The following is a 21,279-nucleotide window of genomic DNA, read 5'->3' on the forward strand; positions in this document are numbered from 1 at the left end:
GTGCAGGACCCTGCACTTGTCCTTATTGAACCTCATGAGGTTCCTCTCTGCCCAACTCTCCAGCCTGTGCAGGTCCCTCTGGATGGCAGCACAGCCCTCCGGAGTGTCGGCCACTCCACCCAGCTTGGTGTCATCTGCAAAGATATTTTAACCCAAAGAAAGCACCACATTTGGGTGTACAAAAGAGAACAGAAATTGCAAGAAAAGTGAGGTAAAGCTTGCTGTCATCTGGGTTCTCATAGAGGATGAGGTCTGGTCTGGATTATACTTCTCAAGAAAGATATGTTACAGAAGAAGGTGTCAAGAGAATCCTCAGAGACTAAGAAAATGTCGTCAACGGGGAAAATGGGCTGACCTGGAGTTATTTAGCCTAAAGAAAAGGCAATTGCAGTGAACCAAAAATAGGTACCCAGTCTATTGACAGCAAATGGATAATAAAGAGTATAATAGAACAAGCACGCTGTAAAGTTTCCTCAGATATTCCCAGCCTCCAGCAACTTGTATTTCCAGCACTTCTAAGCCAGACAGGATCTGTTGGTATTTAATAGCCCTTAAGGGATTTTTATTTGTATAGGTGTTTTTGAATGCATCTAAATTTCAGTAGCAACAGCATCCTCCAGTGATGAACTCCATAGGGTAATTAAATCTTCACAAGTTGCATGTACAACTACATCTGCCTGCTTTTATTTTTTTTATATAAGCTTTTATATGCTGTAATTTGATGCTCCATTGTTCTTGTAGCAGGAGAGACTGTGGGATGTAATTTCTTACTTGTTGTCTCCATGGCAATCAGCGATTTTAAATCGGGGATTTTACAGACCCTGTCCCATCATATCACAGGATAAGAAGCTAGAGACTTCAGCTGCATTATGGGGGACTTGGATTGGACGTTAAGGAAAGAGCATCTTGCTCACAGCAAAAACAAGGAGATGCTGGAATAAATTGTCTAGGTAGAAGACAATGCTCAATCAAGTTTGTGTCAAGAATGCAGACAATCAATGATGTTTTCTGGTGCAATTCATCCCACCCTGAAGTAGATGTCCACATGCAGTCAAACAAATCACATTTGGGTGGCCTGGATGACTTCAGAGTTCGCTGAGACACATGATGTGCTTCSTTGTACTCATCAGAGCTCTAAAAAGTGTGTTTGACATCAGCCATCAAACGCTATGGCTCTGTTCATCATGATGCTGCCTCCTGTTCCAAATCTATATGGATCTGAGGGATTTACAGCTTTCTTCCTATTCTCCTAGCTGTCGTTAGCATCTTTCTTCTTCTGAATTTTTGCCCTCCAGGACTGCCTTAAACCCTGTTCAGAAGACATGAAAGTCCMTAAAATGGAAGTCATGGACTTCAGGAGGACCTGGCTTACTCAAAAGGGCTTCTACAGTATGACTATGAGAGGGTCTTGGCTTTGACATTTATCATCAGCTCAACCAACACACAACCATCCCCATCACTAAGGATCTACCTAGGAGTCCAAAATCCAGATCTGCTTGAGTATTCAGGTTTTTGAAGTACAGCTGTATTTATGTCCTCAAAAGCAGGAAGATGGATAGGCATAACCAGGAATTCAATATTTAGGGCCTCCTATGATCTAGGGCCCCTCATGAGGTCAATTCCTCAGTCAGTATCACATTGTTAATTCACCATCTCTTGGTTCCTTCCGAGGACCTTTCATCACTCTACTTTTAATTTGTGAGGGTTAAAGGAATGCTAAAACAAAATTTGTGGTGAATAATGACCCCTCTTAAATCTATGTACCATAATAATGGCAATTAATTTAAACAGCCCATTTGAAAGCTATTGTATTGAGCTCAGCACAAGCCCAATTGACATGCAAAAGCCTTTTATAATCTGGTACTCTCTGCAATATCATCAATTATCTCCTAATTAAACAGTAAAGTTCCCTTGCAATGCCCTAGTTAGATGTCATTACTAAACATTTTGCCATTGCTTAGTGGATTAATGTAACTAATTAAACAACCTGCAGCATAGAGTCAAGACCATGGCATGGCACTTGAAATGAGGTGTGTAAATCTCTCTATAAATTGTTTGAAGTCAAAACATTCTTTGCCTTTATTGACAGAAAGGATTGCTTTAAGAGTCAATAGATTTCTTCTGTTTTTTTTTTTTCTTTTTTTCTCCCTCATCTTGGGGGAATATAAATGAAAACAAATAAAACAAAAAAAAAAAATTAAAAAAAACCACAACAAACCACAAACTGCAATGTAAGTAATAAATCACCATTGGAAATGTTGAAATTTCTGTGCTCAAAGAAGAGACAGATCCTTTGCTCAAAGCTTGCAGGGATGTGAAGGATTCAACAACAAGGGTTTGGTCATAAAAATGCCATTAATTACTTCCATCAGTGATGAAATCCCAACCCTTCAGCTTTGTGTGCTCAGCTACTGGTAATATTCCATTAGATCCAGTAAAAAAAGAAATTGGGAATGATAATTTCTTTTCCTAGCAGAGGAATCTGCTGCTGAGAATGACCAGGACCAGGCCACTGGTGCCAGATTCAGTTCATTTCCAGGAAAATTGTGGATTTTCAAGCTCAATCTCAGCAGCAGCCAGCTTTTCAATTCGTGATGCAGCTGCCACTTTCCAGCTGCTGCTCTGTAAATACCCGCCTTGCAGGATCTCTGTTCTGAATTATAAACTTGAGATCAATGGWTATGGAAAGAGATGAAGGTTTATTTAAGAAAGAAGATTTTGAGTTGCAGAGAATGAAAACACATAGTATATGTGAGGCTACTCAGGGCACACCCATCTCTCTCCAATGACCCAAAGTGATTGAGTTATTTTGAGTGTATTTATTGAGTTATTTGAGATATTTGACATTCAGATGGATACATTTTGGAAGATAACTTTCTCAACATCAGCCCCAAAGTGTTCCTAATCTATAACAARGAGTAAATCACTAATGAAATGCTATTAATCTTTAAATGAAGACTCTCACCCAGGACAAAGTACTGTATTTCTATTTTCTGCTGAGAGCAGCTGACAGTGTGGATTGTGTTTCTAAGTGAAAAATCTCTTTTGAGATGTCTAAGACTCCTCTATAGAGCTGTACRGCAGCAGACTTGCATTGCCAGTGACCTTGATGAATACATTGAAACTCAAATCAAAGATAGCCAGGAGCAAACCTGTTTTTCTGCTAAAACAACAACCCATCAGTGAAAAAAAATCTCTTAGAGAAACACAGTATAGTGGTAAGACAATAAACAGCATGCGAGATATTTTCATAGTTTAGGTGATATTTGACAGTACACAAAGGGTTCTGATTTGTATTCAGATAAGGCAGATCAGAGTGAAACTGAAACTTTGTGCATGATATCTACTTCTTACTAATGTGAGGGACGTGGCTTGAGTTGTCATAAAATCTGTAGCACTTGACATAAGCAAACAAGTCCAGTGCTATGTTGTCTGGAGGCACTGTCAAAATCCCCATTAATAGCTCACTTAATCACTGTCCACCAGGAGGCAGAGTCATTAAATAGGTTTTCATTTGCAAGCAAGACCCTGATTTTCCTTTTTATCTGTCCCGTTGAACTGAGGAGCTCTTTTACTCTCTTTTGTGTGACAAATTGAATATGGGAAAATTCAAAGCAAAAAGAAAAATGCTCATGAAAAAGATCCCTTTAGGTTTTTTATGCTCACAAAAAAGATCCCTTTAGGTTTTTTTTCTTTTTTTGTCTCTGCTCTCGAATCACCGAATGGACCTGAACGTTTTGTGCACATCTGGTTGCATCTCAACACGCTGGACAGAACTATTCGGCTTTCACCTCTATCCTTCTAGGGTCTTGAGTGTGCTCCCAGCAAGGATTTCACTGCCTGACCCAGGGTTGACACAGGCGTGTGTCACATGGATTGGAATAAACCCTACGCACTTACAAAGTGGCACTTCCTGCCTGCTTTTCAGCCTCACTGGTATCGTCATCCTCCTCTTATTATAGTGCCCATTGCCTAGTCACAAGTGACTTCTTCCCTTTTCTCTCTTTGCATTGCAAAGTACTGCACAAACAGAGAAACAGCCCCTATCAAAACCAATTGCAACTGGYAGCATGGTCACCAGGGAAATAGTGCTATGGGAGCAGAGGAGGCAAGTGCATATGCATATCCATTCTTCTGAAAGCTCTCCTATGCCTCAGGGTTTATTTTTCTGTGGTCATGTTTTTGTAATACTTCCCTGTTTCTCTCATGTCTTTAATTCTTCTCAGTCGAGGAATTGATGGTGATTCAGACACTGCACAGAGGCTATGAAGCAAGGATGAAAGGTTGGTGCATGGAAGAAACACTGTCTACATACATACTTCTTTCACATCAGAGAGGGAGGAATGGATAAAATGCTCTGAAAGATCTTCTTCTGGCAGGATAGTAGAGGTTTGTCCCCCTCTGTTGTCCACAGATGCTCCTGTTTCTTGTACCTGCCAACATTTGGGATCAGTCCATTTAACTTCTGCATCCAGTCATTTCTAGTCCATTTGTGGACTAGATGAGTGCACGGTGCGGTGGATCGAGGACTGGCTAGATGGCAGAGCTCAGAGGGTGGTGATAAATGGGGCCGAGTCCAGTTGGAGGCCTGTGGCCAGTGGTGTCCCCCAGGGGTCAGTRCTGGSCCCRGTGCTGTTCAATTTGTTCATCAATGACCTGGACGAGGGCACGGAGTGCACCCTGAGCAAGTTTGCAGATGACACCAAGCTGGGTGGAGTGGCTGACACTCCAGAGGGCTGTGCTGCCATCCAGAGGGACCTGCACAGGCTGGAGAGTTGGGCAGAGAGGAATGCCTTATTGAACCATGAGGTTCAATAAGGACAAGTGCAGGGTCCTGCACTTGGGGAGGAATAACCCCAGGCATCAGTACAGATTAGGGGTCGACCTGCTGGAAAGCACCTCCACGGAGAGGGACCTGGGAGTCCTGGTGGACACCAAGTTAACCATGAGTGAGCAGTGTGCCCTCGTGGCCAAGAAGGCCAATGGGATCCTGGCTGCATCAGGAGGAGTGTTGCCAGCAGGTCAAGGGAGGTGATTCTGCCCCTCTMCTCAGCTCTGGTGAGGCCGCACCTGGAGTACTGTGTTCAGTTCTGGKCWCCCCAGTATAGGAGGGACGTGGAGCTTCTGGAGAGGGTCCAGAGAAGAGCAACCAGGATGATTAAGGGAATGGAACATCTCTCGTAYRAAGAGAGGCTGARTGAGCTGGGCCTGTTTTCTCTGGAGAAGAGAAGGCTGAGAGGGGATATGATTAATATGTATAAGTTCAGGAAGGGAGAATGCAGGGAGGAAGGGGACAAGCTGTTTTCACTGGTGGCCAGCAACAGGACGAAGGGTAATGGCCATAAGCTGGAGCACAGGAAGTTCCGTCTCCAGGTGAGGAGCAACTTCTTTACTGTGAGGGTGACAGAGCAGTGGAACAGGCTGCCCAGGGAGGTTGTGGAGTCTCCTACTCTGGAGGTCTTCAAAACCCGCCTGGATGCCACCCTGTGTCACATGCTCTAGGTGTGCTGCTTGAGCAGGAAGGTTGGACTAGAYGATCTGTAGAGGTCCCTTCCAACCTTAAATATTCTGTGATTCTGTGATTTCAGCTCTCCACTCTCTCCCACCAGTCTCCAGAGGCTTAGAAGAAGCAACTCCTTTCCCTAACCCAGAATTAAAACAGGAGTATTTCTACTGATATCCCAATTCTAAAACAATTGGAGATAGGTTTATGTAAGTACAGCCTTGCTTGGGTTGGTGAACTGATTCTGACTTACAAGCAGCTGCCTCTTTTACCTTACAGTCTCAACAATCTGGCTCTGAACTAAGCTGATGGTTCTTCTTTTAAGTGAAATTCTACAGGAATTTCATTAGCCAAGAGTATTCCTAAGGAAATATATTTCCTTATCATATTTTAATATTGTCTTGACATCAATCATGGTGAAAGAGTCATCATTCCAGAACTTTTGCAGACCTATGGAAGTGACAACTGCTGTCCTAAAGAGACTGACAATTCAAATCGTAGGGCACTAGAGAAAGGAACTAGAACGAAATTTCAAAATCAGCTGTATTGTCTCCAATGCTAAATGTATTGACATTACAAAAAGTCAAGAGCCTGTGTACTGCATGATCCAACTGCTGTGTGGAGCTGATTCCCCATTACTGAATATGCAATGACCTAAGAAATAAAATGGATGGAGAGTTTGTGATATATTTAAATGTGCACTGAATTTTAAGGGAAACCCACAAAGAATATTAAAAAGCCCCTGCACTTCCTAGGGTTGGCATGAAGACTAGACTTCCCTTTCTCGTTTATGTGTGGTGACCTTTTAAAGTAATTTCTGGCGCTCCATGATTCCTCTGGTTCTCTATTATTTCTCATTTTGAAACTTGAAGACAATTTAAGTCTTTTTGTTTTTTTCTTTTTTGCTGTTAATAAAAAAAACTCTGCATTCCCTCACCTGGAAAAGGAGTTGTAAGTAATGCTACTGCATATATTAGAGTGCTCAGCAATTGTAAGGGAGTATTTCAAGCACAAACCAGAAGCACAGATGAAAAGAACTGCTGGTTTCAGCCGTTACTTTTGAGACACATAGTATTATAATTCCTTGATGTCTTACACAATACTGGATTCAGTCCAATCTGCACGCCTGTGCTGAAAGATAAAACATAAGCCTTATTACCTAAGTTCCACTTACACTTTCAAAATAGACTTCTAGTACAGCTAAAGTGCTGCATTTGCCTCCTGCATGGGGGACCTTACATTCATTTAATTTCAGAGTATGTTTGAACTTTTTCTTATTCGTCCTAAAGGAAATCACTGGCACCAATAAACATCTGTGGGTCAGTCAGCAGAAAGGCAATTTTAGTTTTGTTCTTCCTCCTCATCTTTTGTTTTCCCTCTCATTAGCAGGCACTCCTGAGCAGGCTTCCAGCCATATCCTCTTTTGCAAGAACTCTAAGAACCAAGTGAAGCCAGAGGTAAGAACAAAATGATTCATACACAGTTACACTTATTGCTGTCTGGAAAACAAAGTGCTCAAACCAGCTCTGCCAGAGACAAAATAGTCCCAGCTGCTACCACAATGACCTACTTTTAATACTAAGAGAGTGTTCCAGAATTCAGTGGGTGGAATAAATGCATGTGGCCCCTACAACACGACTAGAAGGACTCCTAGGGAGAAGGATGCTTGAGGGACTTTGCAGTCTTCAGATCATGACTTCCTCAAAACAGAGGTGTGACTATGTCATGAGGTAGCATGGTGGTCTTCATCTGMCACACAACAAGAGAACTGAAGATACAGCAGCCCTGGCATTACAGCATGCCAGGAGTCCAAATTGTTTGCAGTCACTTGTTGGGTTATCCCAAAGCTGCAGCTTTAGTGTTGCAGCAATGGGTCATTCATCTTTGAATGAGATTGTGAGCTCATGACAAGATATTGATATGATCTATCAGCTCTTCCTCCCCTATATCTACATGGCCAAGGAGCAACTCCTTGAAATAGCTGCAAGAGCTTGTTTCAAATGAGCTCAGGTATTTCTGCACTGTACTGCAAGGCAGGCAGCACTAACACTCTCAAAACCAACACAAGTCAGGCAATATCCTTGGCCCTTCCACCTATCCAGGCAAATGTTCTGGATATGCACTRCCCCAAATCATCACCATGATGGTACAAGAGCTTTTTCAGGTCCTCCATCCCCACCTTCCTGCACTTCATGTCCWGTCTTAGAGAACGTCCTGAAGGCAACCTACAGCACTAACGTGTCCTCAATTTATTTCTCTCTTTCTCTTGGTCTTCCAACTCARTTATGGAGTCTTTATTGTACTTCATAGAATCATAGAATCCTCAAGGTTGGAAGGGACCTCTAGAAATCATCTAGTCCAACTCCCCTGCACAAACAGGGTCACTTCTCTGTACCCTACCACACATCCTGATCATAGAAAGCATGAGAATACACAGCAGAGAGACCATGTTTTTAGTGGAGGAGTGGGGTGGACATCAGCTATTTCTAGAAAAGTAATAATTAAAAGAGAACATATATCAAAGCCATGGTCATGAAAAGCTTTTGGGAGCTCCTATTTGTTTCTTGCCTTCCTGAGAATTTAAGTCTGTTCCTATATATCTAAATTGGTTWTAAGCCATTGGTCATGGCTGGTAACAGAAAGAGATCAGTTTTTGCCCCTATTTGAGCTTTCCATACCCTTTTGCAATATTACAATATTCCCAGGACATAGCTCCAAGTTCCTCCACCTGATTCTAGCTGAGATTTATGCAAGTACCATCCACCTGTACCTGACAGAACTGATCTAAAGGGATTTGGTTTTCAGGAGGAAAAATTTAATGCCCTCTGGTCTCACTTTCTTCTATGCTGCTAAAAATTGAGTTCATTATGTCTCTTGCTAGGTATCCACCAAAATCATTGATGAGAAAGTGTCCTGGACTCAATCTTTCAGTAAACAGAGATTATTGTAGAAAATCATTATTTTGAGATTTTTGTAGCCCTAGTATGAAGGATATGAGAGTGGTTCTCTTAGCTGGAGCCTGACATGTTTCCATCAGCCAGCACTGATGGTAAATGAACTTGCCTCAGACATTTTCATAGCACGAAGAWGAAAAAGTTTTGACCTTTCACCTTAACCACGAGAAGAAAGCAAGCCAGAAAAACCAGTCCTCACCCAAAATGTTCACCACAAGGAGGTCAGCAAACTGATTTTGCATGTGGGAGAYCTTCATTCAAGTCCTTCTCTAAATCAGAAAGAGGATTGAGAAGGAGGATTTGTCCTCCTCTAGGCAGGTCCTGTAGTCACTAGGCTCTGTCTGGGGAAATAAATGGCTGAGTCCCAGTCCCCAGATTTCTGCAGCGGGGTAATAAGCACAGTGGTGAATGGCAGTCCTGATATTCTACTTTTCTTGCTTATCCTCTCCCAGGGAGTGCCCAGCTTCCTTGCCTTGAAGTTTTGTATTTCACTGGGTGGCTTCTATGCAAAAGAAAGACATTGTCCTTCTGTCTCTCTAGGTTTCAATCTCATGTCTATAAAGGAGGGAAAGATATTCCTTTTTGGGGTATAATAAGGATAAATGGATTAAAACAAAACAAAATAAGCAAACAAAAAAAGAACACTGTGAGATGCTACTAACTTGCATTTGAGAAATTTTGGTCCTCCCTTAGACAACCTATTCTGTTGGGCATTCCTCCTCCAAACTTCTCGCTATTTGACGCCAGGAGTTGGTGCAAAGCTCACAGCTTGTTTGGGACTCAGTGACCTTACTGACTGGCTCTGTAAGTAGATGAGGGAAGAATAAATGAATCTCAAAGCACAGCCTCTCAACTGCTCCTCATTACAGAACACACCAGCTGTTTAAGTTCCAAATTTATATTAACCTCACAGTGTCTTATTGATCTTTTGGAGAAAMTACTTTTATTTGAAAAGTAGGAAACTGTAACTCTCTGTCTGCTGAAAACACGAAAGTGATAYAAAAACCATTTAATGTTTTTGGGGAGGTCGATTCAAACTGTGTTCAGTGCAAGTCTTCTGTATGAAGCCCTTGAGACCTGGACAACTCTGCTGCAGAAACCCATTTCCTGGAAAACTGAGCACATGTTCYCATGGAAAAGAGCTCCACACCATCATAAACACCTTCCACCTCTGATGCTCATTTCATGTTTCAGTCCTGCTATAGCTTAAACAGTTTATGCATGTTTATATAGCTTGGCATATATTATATATAATTTGGTTTAGATATCAGCCAAGGGAGGACATCATGGAGCAAGTTGTCATCATCAAGGCTCAAAACTAGGACTTCCAGACCTAAAACCAAAGCTATTGTGATGCTCAAGGCAAAAAGCCCTGTGTTGTTATCATGGGGGCAGCAGAGATTGAACAATCTCCCAGGAATCTTGTCCTTAGAGTACATTTCCGTGATGAATACYAGTGCAAGTTATAAAGGTAAATGTGGACACAATTGAAACACTGCTCAGAACTGAACTTCCCTGGCTCCTCCATAGCTAATCCAGACTGAATTTAACCAAAATCTCTTTTAACTGGAAAGACTGTAAATAAAGAGGATATATATAAATGCATTGACAAAAAGAGTTCAATATGATCATTGTTCTTTTTYTTCTTCAGACTTCCCCACAAAATTAATTAAGGATATAAAGCAGCTAAGTGGGGCAGAAAATGTGCACCAAGAGCCCAGCCACYGCAGAACCTGACAGCTTTTCTCCAAAAGTGGTTAATGACAAATATCCAGAGAAACAACAAAATCAGGGCAGGCTTAGAGACCTTTTGGCTTTCCAAGATCTCCATTTTAGGCAAACTGCTTACCATTTTGCTGCTCTGGTTTAGAGCACAGGGACAAGAGAGGTTGAGCCAGCAAAGTGAGGAAGCTGCAAGTGGGATGAGGAAACAGGACAAACACAGGAGGGGGCAGAGTATGGAAATGAGTGAGTGAAGGCYTTGCCTTCATGGGCCCTAGATTGCATACTTAGCATCTGTTTAATTATCATTATTTCAAATACCATCAGCTCRTGGATGTTGACATGGATACTGAAGAGCTGAGTTCAAGAAAACTGAATGGTGTCCTGAGGAAAAGATTTGCAAAATCACAGCTGAGTAAACTTTATGGGCCAGGACTCCTTTTTTTGGCACAGGTTTGGGCAGTGTTTGCAGGAGATGAACGACTCTTGGATGGTGATACAATGGCTACAGCCACAAGATCTCCACCATGATGTAAAGGAAGTAAAATCAAACCATGTCCTGTGGATTCCCCCACACTTACCTGCTGTTTCTGTCAGAGCCTCTCAGAAACATGCACCGTCATGAAGCATTTTGCAAGGGGTCCAATTTGCTCACTGCATTTCCTGCCCTCTTCTCAAGGARCTCCTGAAATGGAGATGTGTGATGGGATGGGTGGACATCTGACAGGACCAGCCTGGATGCCTTGGACCTGCCTCAGAGGTGAAGAATGAAGTGACCTCTCAGATTCCTTCCAAGCCTATTCCTTACGACTGTGAGAAGAGACTGAAGCACAAGCATCATCCTGACATGCAGTGTATGCTTTGAGAAGAAGAGAATTTTAAGGAAGAAAAGAAAGAATGAAAGAAAGAAATTTAAAAAAAAAAAAGAAAAAAAAAATTCCAATGTTATTTTAACATCAAAAATCATCTAGTCTTCTCTTTTTCCTTTTTTTTTYCCCTGCGTGCTTCAACTCAGGACCTCATTACACGAGTCTCAATGATTTTAAAGCAAAAAAGAATTTTTGACTGTCTTCCTAGCAGTTATTAAATGTATCTTCTAGTTATTTCCTCCCCTTGCTCATTTCTGTAAATTAACAAAGAACTTGTAAATAACTATCTGCAAAAAAACCCCAAACAACAGAGAAAAATATTTTGAGAATGAAACTGTTCAAGAAGCCCATTGCCTGGGCAAAACACTCAATCAGTTTAATTTTTTTTTTTTTTTTTTTTTTTTTTTTTTTTTTTTTTTTTTTTTTTTTTTTTTTTTTTTTTTTTTTTTTACTGAAAATGTGGGTGGTTTTCAAATACAGGAAAGAAAACACGGCGGCTTGTGGTGATATTTTCCACCAGAAAGATGCAGCTTTAAGGTCTTTTGGTTTCCAGATACCTACACCCACAGGAGTAGCCTCTTCTGTTGTAGAAGGCAATGCCTGATTAGTTGTACAAGACAAATTAAATGACAATAATAATGACAACACACAGCAGTTGATGCATGTTCCAGTGGAAGCTATTTGTCAGCTGGATAATTAATATGGCAGCTGTCTCCCAGGCTATGGAGCTGTCATTTTTAAATATGCAAAAAGCTGCTGTGAAAAAAAAAGAAAGGAAAAATCTGTTCTTCATTTCCCCAGTGGTTAGGATGAGAAGAACGGAGCTTAAATCACAGCAAGGATGGTTGAGCATGCACATGAAATAAATGTTTTCCAGCCTCATTGGGCAGCTCTGAAATGCCTGGGGCAGGTTYGGAGTCTCTGTCACTTGACTGGGGGCACAAATCAGACAAACCATCAGAAAGGGCATTTCTTGGGGCAGGGGTGACCTGCTGAGTCTTTACAGATTTGCAGTCTTGCCCTTACTCAGACAGCTGGTGCATTTATGAGTGCAAAGCCAAACAAATCCTGGAATAGACTGTGGGGCCACACTGCAGCTGGAAATGCGCTTCTCCAATGCTCCAGCCTTGCATGCATCCAGTCTAAGCACAGTCTTCCACTCACCATATTACTATATCATACAACTAAAAAGAAAGATGATTTTTTTTCCAAACACTTGGTCATCAGAGATCTGCTGCCACTCTTACTCTTAGTCCAGTGACATCTCCATCATCTCATGTTGCCTCCTTTTGCTTTTCCTCTTCTGGAGATACCTGTAGTTGATGTGCCAGCTCTGCCCTGAAAGCAAGGGAATTTCTGTAATGCCAGGACACTCTTGAAAATTGCAGCAAAAGCAGCAGCAACCGATAGAGCTCCAAATTTAATGAGGGGTATTTTGTCAGCAATTTCCCTTAAAGATCCTGGCAAATTCTGGAGTTACATTTTAATTATCTGCTGCTCACTTTCAGCTGATATTGAAGAATTTTTATATCTGTTTGCAGTATGAACACCTTCCTCCATCCTCCAATAAAATGAACTCTGATGCAGACAAGAAAGATAGATGCATAATTTAATGGCATGTTAGCAATTAAAATGCAAAATCATGCTCCTCATAAAATGTTTTCCTTTTTTTTTTCTTTTCCTGCTAATAGCAAGGATATGTATTACATTTGGCTCAAATTGTTCCAGCAAATAGAAGAAAAATGTTGCTTGAAAGCAGTTCATCTTCCCTGATTTCCTAAAGCCAAGCAGCTCCCTTCCTCATCTATAACTGAATAGTTCATGTTTTAGGAATCAGCAACTAGACAGAACAATCACATCTTGCCTTTCTACAACAGTTTTCAAACCAACATCCGAGATTACTCAAAGTGAGCACTTGGAGCTGCTAAAATTCCTAAATGATTAATTTTGATGATCTCCAAAAGAAAAAAAAGCATCTCTTTTTTCATAGGTCTGGTAGGTAGCATGTTCATCATCTGAAAAGGTAAAAATGATCTCCAACAAAGTGGCACAATCTACTGTTGAGATTCTTTCTCCATTGATTTTCTAGGGAACCAGCACCTAAGATACTTCAGCAGTTGCCTAAGAGGAGTAGGACCCACAGAAAGCACTCAAAGAAGGCACACCATCTCCTATAGGTATGTCTCTCCTGTTGTAAGAGGTGTGACGGACATCTGCGGGTCTCCTTGAACATATGTCACATTGTTTGACTGCTATCAATGGCAAAGCCCAATATTGTCTTGCCCTTGACAGGCCATCTGCTGTTCCCAGCATCAGGCCATGCTTCTGCAGAACATCATTCTTGATGTCCAGTGTTCTTGTTAGACTACTCCCAAACCCATTGGCTTCCACATTTCCTTCCCTTCTAATCACTCATCTGTCAGGTTCTCAAACTATTTCTTTCTCCAGCCTGCTTGTCCATGTAGCACCATCCAATCTTGGAGCGTGGGAGAAGGTCGTGGAAACAACGGAGCAGATCTGGGGAAGTTCYGGGCAAAATCCACTTTTCACACACTCAAGTCCTGAAAGGTGTATGCCAAACAGCATGTTTTGGATTAAAAACAAAAACAAAAACTAGTTCAAGTCAGGGCTAACATGAAAGACGATCATTTTGAATACTCAGTGGCCAAGAACATGATACAATGGGACAAATTAATGAAGAAAGATGCAATTCCCTTAACTTCCCCTCTGCCAAGGCGGCCTCCTCAACTAGCCAAAGGGACATGGATCTGCAGCCTGAGCAAACTCAGATTGTCCCAGATATTTATTTTCCCATTCTGCTCTTTTCTCACACTTTTCTTTTTTCTTTTTCTTTTTCTTTTTCTCTCTTCTCTTCTCTTCTCTTCTCTTCTCTTCTCTTCTCTTCTCTTCTCTTCTCTTCTCTTCTCTTCTCTTCTCTTCTCTTCTCTTCTCTTCTCTNTTCTCTTCTCTTCTCTTCTCTTCTCTTCTCTTCTCTTCTCTTCTCTTCTCTTCTCTTCTCTTCTCTTCTCTTCTCTTCTCTTCTCTTCTCTTCTCCCTTTTTATTTTTCCTTTCCTTTTCATTTTTTTTTCTTTTTTTCCTTTTTCCTTTACCCTTTTCCTTTCATTTTCCTTTTCCCCTTTCCTTTTCGCTTTCCCTTTCCCGTTTCCTCTACCGAACCACGGCGTTCCCCCGCGCCAAGCACGGGCAGGGGACACGGGGCTCCTCGCCACGATGCTCCCCGCGCGGCCGCAGCCCTCCCCACGCGCGGACCGGGCCGTGGGGAGGCCGGGGGCGGAGCGGGCGCGGGTCCAGGTGGCGCGAAGGGGGAGGAGGAGGAGGAGGAGGAAGAGGCGGCGAGGGCAGCCCCGGGGGTGGTGGGTGGCGAGGAGGGCGGCAGCGCTGCGGGGAACCGAGCAGAGACGGGCCGGGCTAAACGGAACCAAACTGAGCTGAGCCGGGCTGGGCTAATCGGAACCAAACCTAACTGAGCCGAGCCGAGCTAAACGGAACTGGGCTGAGCTAAGCGGGACGGGGCTGAACTGAATGGAGCAAAGCGGGACAGCGCTGAAGCGGATTGAATTGTCCTGAGCTGATCGGAACCGGGGTRAGTGGAGCTGCGCTGGGCTGAACCGAGACGGGAGGTGCGGTCCACGGAGTGGTGCGAGGTGCTGGAGGTGTCGGGAAGCGGTCGTGGTGAGACCCTTGGGTGCACGAAGGCAGTGTCTGCAAGAGGGTGCCCTAAGAACCTGGGTGCCCTAAGAACCGGGGTCCCCACTGCCCCAGAACTCAGCATCTTGGCTGAGGGGCTCAGGAGCAGAGAGAAAATGGGGAGAACACTTGGRGATTGTTGGCAGGTTTGTTTTGCTGCTGTTTTACCCAGTTTCAGCTATTGTGTCTCATCCTGCTACCGGATTTAAGACCCGTGTTCAACTTGAAATCCAGCCAGAAGGCTTTTTTAAATTTATTGTTAATAAGAGTTTATATTACTTGCAGGTCCTACACCTTTTGCAAGTGAGCAAGGTTTCATAACTGCATTTTCCTGACTTCAAAAAAGTATTGTTTTTTCATGCAGCGTAAAGAAGAGGGGAAAATGACAGAAAAAAAAAMCTGCAAAAAATGGCTACAGTCAGAATGTTATTGAACATACACACTAAACAAACTGGAAAAAAGGGAGGGAAATACTTTCCCTTGCTACTTTCTTTGATGTATTTTAGGGGTTTCTTGGTTGCAGCAGTATGCAACAAGACAGGCTGAAGTTCAGTTTTCAGTGAATGTTGTAGCTCATTAACTGGGTAGATCATTTTCAGATACTATTTGTAGTATTCTCTAGCTAGCACTGTGGTAAGTGTGAAAGCTCATTTGGGTGGTAAAGCGAAATGAACTGCCTCCATCCCTCCTCCATTRCTCACTGCTCTGAGCTGCATTTCCTTTTGAAGGTGGAGACTTCAAAAACCCAGCCTGGCCGTTCAAGCTTGAGACTTCGGTTATGTTGAATGCAATCACATTGAATGCTAATGAAGTTAAACTCTTGGGTGTAATCAGTTCCTTTTTAATAAACTCTATAAATTGTGATTACAATGCAACCAACMTCTCATCTGTACGTTCTTCCAGTTGCACAGACTGGGGAGACACTTTGAAGGGGCAGAAAGATTTACGTGGGCTTTTTAATTGCCACCGTCATTTCACTGATGGAAAATAAAATGACTGGTGCAGCTGAAAAGCCACCCAGTTGAGWCGTGCTAATGGCAAATTATTTATGCAGGTTACTGGTGCAGGACGAGATAAAAGTTTTACTGAATATGCTATTAAAAAAAAAGAGAGAGAAAGAGGGAGAGAAGCAGGGCTATTTTCAATGAGTAGTAGTGCTGTACTCTGACCTTTGATTTTTGGAATAGCCAGTWCCTTGGCGTCCTGGACCTGTGTTTAGTTTGTTTACTTGCCACTGTCCGAAGAAAGGACTCCACATCCCCAACCTTGTAGCATTTTCTCTCCCACCCTCATGGGAAATGTGCGTTGGGGAAGGATGGGCAGAGAGCACCTGCTTTGAAAAGATTCAGCTTGTTGTGGTGGTGCCAGGTTGTGCTCGGTTGGTGGTAGCAGATGGTCTCCTAAGATAGACTCCTTTCTAGAGGCCACAGGACTGGTGTTTTTGAGCACTTGTGTTGAACCTGGATGTCAGCGAGGGAGTTGTTGGGGTCTCTTTCACCAATGTCTAGGCTGTTCAGAATTATACTCCAGGCCTGCAGTGCCCGATGCCCTGGAGAACTTCCCAGGCTGCTTTAGGACACTGGGGTTTTGGGAGGAGGGCGACAGTCATCCTGCTTTCAGCTTAGAGGAGGCTTCTCCTGAACTGAGACTCTTGACAATCCACCCTGTTTGCAGGTGGACTTGGAAACTTCTCTCTCCCTGTGAAGCCTGTGAGATGCAGCAGAGGACAGGAACCTCGCTGCCATCAACTCACAACAGGTTCATAGCAGAGGGAGGTATGATCAGAGACCTATTACATTGCCAGGGTGGAGCTAACTTTTTTTTTTTTCTACTTCAAATGAGTTTCCTTTCAAGAAAAGGCACTCAGTTGACTCCTGGAGCTTCTCACAAATGTGCCGGCTGCCCCACTATTGCATCTGAAGTTGAGGGCCCCAGAGAACAGGATTAGAGAGAGAGACAAGGAAGGAGGGATGGAAGGAAGGAGAGTCACTACGCTTTAATTCCCCAGCATGACAAGTTTTTGCTTTTCCTCTTTGGGATCTTTTCCAGGTTTGTGTCTGCTGTCCTTCCATTTTGATTCTCCTAAAGTTGATTTGATGACTGTGTAAGTTTTGATGGCAGCTTTGGGGTTTCTGCTATTATTGCCTGGATTTAATTGACAAGGGCTCTGAAGCAGGCTGAGAAGTAGGTGAAGTTCTGGCCACTTTGATGGCTTTGYTGGGCCGATGTTCTCTCAGAGGTCCTCTCACCTTTTTTGGATATATATCAATGGATATATGTTAACTTGGTCAGGATTTGTGTAACCAGACTGTTGTTTTTGGCGTAGGCTTTGAAAGAGTGATTTTCAAAATAGGAAAGGAAGAGAAAGTGAGTTCAGTGATATAAACACCCCTGACCCRAATGCCTGAGGTGTTGTATAGGACTAACCAAGACCTTGATCCTTCAGTGCTGTGTATTCACGGCTTGCTGCAGAAGAGCAGCCCCTTGCAAGGTTGTTCACATGCCATCTGCTTATGCCTGCAGAACCGTTCCGAGGATCGCGTTCTCGATTCACACCAGGCAGCCGTCTGTGTTCAGCTTTTATCATGACAATTTGTTTCCATGTTGCAATGTTGTTCTCTGTTTGCCTCTACTTCCATCCTAGCCAAAGCATCTGACTCCTCTTTGTAGGCCTGTCTGGAAAGAAAACATTGGCAAAGGCAGCATAAACTGCAAACACTTTGCCACAGCCAATTGCCGAACGCTTGTTTGTGTTAGTTCTGTGATTTCTCAGGCCTGCTGGAGTTTTTTAATTTGTCATCACCACGCATATCACATCCAGTAGTGAAGCTGAAGTGCATTAGCTTGGATGATGTGCATGCAATAAGCTCAGATTGCTTTTGAAATTACCCACAGCTGCCTTGGGAGCAGATGATGCCTTGGGGTCACCTCGTACCTGATGGTAACACCACTGCTTTCGAGCAACTCAAGGGGACAGAACTGAGTCATCCCACTTTGGGGTATTTTTAGTTCCATCTAKGTGTAAAAATACATTAATGTGTTTGACTCTCTTGTTTGTAAGAGCAGAGAGGGGCAGCAGTGCTGCATGGAAGTGTGAGGTTGTGAAGGATATAGTCAGCATGGAGCGAAAGAGAGGTGGTGAGGGTTTTGTGTTGCTGTACTTTGTCTCTTACCCCGTCAGCGCAGTGTCATGTGTGCAGTGCGGATGTAGGGTTCGGTTATCTGTAAAATGAATTTTGYGATATTTATCTGAGCGGTAAAGAGCCCTGAGATTTACAGGTGATAAACTCTATGTAACATTTTTATTGTTCTGTTTTTTTTGTGAACGGTCATTTCCACATCACATTCAACTCATTTGGAGACAGTTTGCTTTTCAGTAGTTAACTGTCAGGATTCCTATTTATTTTATTTTGTTTAGTTCTGAATCAAAAGAAAAATAGATCTCCCTTTCCCTTATCCTCATGCAAACACAAGCAACCCCTTCATCTCCAAGATGCACAAAAATAAGCACAGGAAATACCAACTCTAAAAGACAGAAAATTTCCAATTGATAAACCAAGGAGAGTGGGGACATTATGAACCTGGTGGGTATATGTATATCAGCCCTCAGTCTGATTCTCTTCCTGCTGTGACTTCTGTTGTATCTCTTGAGCTGGACGTTGTAGCAGGGAAGCAAAGGGAATTTTAACAAGTCACATGCACTTTAGGACATCCTCACCCTGCCAGCCTGGTGGGAAAGGAAGGGCTGGTGAGTGCAGTTCTGCTCTGTTCTGTGTTGTCTACAAAGTGTTTCCTGTGTGGCCAAACTGTGTTTTACTCTGCGGGTGCTGACTGACATCGTCACGGAGCTGTCGAGGCCCGTGCCATGCAGAATGACAAGGATAACTCTCTCATGCCTTGCATGCTTGATGGTGGAGATGGTAGCTCTGAACTGTCTGGGAAGTGTTTACAGGCAGGGAGAGGCAATGTGGCCAGGACAACAGTATGGAAAGCCTTGGGAGAGCTGGGAAACCTGGCTGTGAGCTTCATTGAGCAACATTACTGATGCTGAGAGTGAATTTTGAATGAAATGGCACAAAAAGAAACTTTTTGTCCCATTACTGAGCCTTGAATCAGAAATTACTCTGCTTCTTCTCCAGGAACAGAATAGCCTCTTCATGGAGAAACTCTTTCACTGAATACTTCTTGGGTTTTTATCTTCTCAGCAAGGCCTGTTGAATACCAAGATTTAGGGGGGGGRAAATCTTAATCCCCTTGATTATGAACTAGAAAATAGATAAAATGTCAATTCTTTTGTGAAAAAAATGTATCGATTTACATCCARTTATTGAATTTGAGATCATCTTTGTGTTCCTTTGTGTGCCTTGTTCACACAAGGCAGTCACAATGACCATTTCAGGCAGTTGTTACCCAAGGCTGCCAGCACGTAAACAGCTAAAGCAGAGAATTCATCATGAAATTAAATATAGACGCCTATGCGGGATGATTGGGACATCCTCCATGGTGAGAAAAAGCATTCAGCAGTGGCTGTAACAGTCCTGCTTTCCTTGCTGCATTATAATCATCAGCAATCAAGGCAGTAGAAGGAATCTCTCCGTAATTAGTCCTGCCCTGATCAGGAGCTGAGGATGAGTTAATGTATGAAAGTATAAATAAAAGACAATCCTAAAGAATTAACAATGCAAATAGGAGTGAATTATAGCAGAGGTAGCAAATCATAGCTAATATGGAAATAGGAAAAGTGATAAAAGGCTAAAAAGGAGGATGATGAAAGGAAAGAACAATTCTTGCAACCTTGTGTGCCAATAGACCACAGCTCTTCACAAGAGAAGGAGCATGTTCACAGGCAAGGAGATAGAAAAAAAACAGCCTAAGTTGGAAGCTTCAGGGTTATGGATTTAGTTTTTAGTGGACATGAGAGATTAATAATAATAATGCGGTACAGGAAGGTGATGGCTTTATCCCTGGAGTCCCTGACAGYAGCATTCACAGAAGATGTGCTACCATGGATGAATTTAATTGACAGAAATAGTGAGGCCATGAAGAAATAGAAACTATATCTTTCGCAAGTTTTTGATTTTTTCCTCTCAGAAAACATTTATTTTTCTTCAGTTGAAAAAGTGACCCTGAATAAAAAATGATATTTCACAGAATTTTCTGTGGCAGCTGAAAACACTGGCTCACCATTTGTTGCCCATGGACAGTTTCCCATAGTCTCTGTAGCAGAGGGGTTTAAAAAGGCAGAAGAATAACCTTTGAAACTGTTTTGAAAGGCTGTTTTTCCAGGCACAGGGGATGAGAGAAGGCCTAAGCATGCTYGCATAAATATATGACAGAGTTTAAAAAGTTGGGTATAACTCAGACTCATCACTATAGTGATCTAGGGCAGGAGGAACCCTCCTGTAGACAGACTGAGAGACTGAAAAGACGATGCTGGTAACAAAGGAGTGGRTAGGAAGATGGATAAGCATATGGAGAATGGTCACCCTGAGGCTRGGGCTGCTCTTCTTACTGTCTCCRCAATGGATGAGGAGGTGAAATCTGCTGAGGAGGTGAAATATGCCTGAGGGAYGTGCAGGACACTTTTCCCTCAGGACCAAAGACCACATCTTGATCCAGTTGGTGTAATGTAAGTGTATCTATGCACTGCTGATCCAAATGGTACCAACATTATTCCACATGCTCAAGCCGTCTTGTTGGGTTGTACTAGGAAGTGAGTGGCCTAGAAATGGTAGGTTTCTGGCATATGTGCTGTCACAGGATAGAAATGAAATAYGTCCTTGCCCTCAGGAAGGGTTGTGACAAGAAAGGGGCAATGAACCTGAAACACAGGAAATTCCTCTTGAACATAAGAAAACACTTTTTTACTGTAAGGATGGTCAAACATCAGAACAAGTTGCCTGGAGAGGCTATGAGTCTCCATCCTTGGAGATGTTCAAGGCCTGTCTGGAAATGGACCTCCTTTAGCTGGCCCTGTTTGAGCAGAGTGATTGGACCTGATGATCTCCAAAAGTCCATTCTGGCCCCAACTGTTCTGTGATTCTGTGAGTTGTCCTCATGAGCTCCATATGGCAAGTTTGGACCAAAGTAGGCAAGATGAGGAGAAATGCCTGAACCTTTTTCTCACTGCTGTGTCGAGGCCATGTTTTGTGCACTAAATCACAGCCCTGTAGGTGCATCTGTGATGGCAGTGTATTGGCCGGACTCCTATTTCTCACATTCATGAGCCTGAGATGTGTCAGAGATTAAATAYCACAGTGCAGCAGACAACTTACAACCCAAACTGTGGCTCTAGGTCATACACAGGTTTCTCTTCTGTCATCACAGCTACGTATTTCATTCCAGAGCAGCCACTCACCAAAGTCAGGAAATGCAATTCCTCCCACATGTGTCCTTGTGCCACATGTTTTCTGGAGACACAAATAGACCCAGCCCAGCACAGCAAGCAGAAGGACTGTTGCATGTCTATAAACGCACAAATTGGATAAGTGAATGGATTTAATGTAGCCCATCTCAGGAGCA

The 21,279-nt window shown here is 42.9% G+C and overlaps 1 protein-coding gene across 1 annotated transcript in view; it reads left to right on the forward strand.

The window, feature by feature from the left end:
• The first annotated feature begins 14,609 nt into the window (after positions 1-14,609).
• The window catches only part of PRKCQ (protein kinase C theta), a 58,668-nt gene continuing 51,998 nt past the window's right edge, over positions 14,610-21,279 (forward strand). Inside the window, exon 1 of the mRNA XM_026052426.1 lies at positions 14,610-14,653. The gene's annotated coding sequence lies outside the window, so the exon portion shown is untranslated. The remainder of the gene's footprint in view (positions 14,654-21,279) is intronic.

The sequence above is a fragment of the Nothoprocta perdicaria genome, unplaced genomic scaffold, assembly GCF_003342845.1.
Source record: "Nothoprocta perdicaria isolate Ctin4 unplaced genomic scaffold, notPer1 scaffold_89, whole genome shotgun sequence".
Classification (NCBI taxonomy): Eukaryota; Metazoa; Chordata; class Aves; order Tinamiformes; family Tinamidae; genus Nothoprocta; species Nothoprocta perdicaria.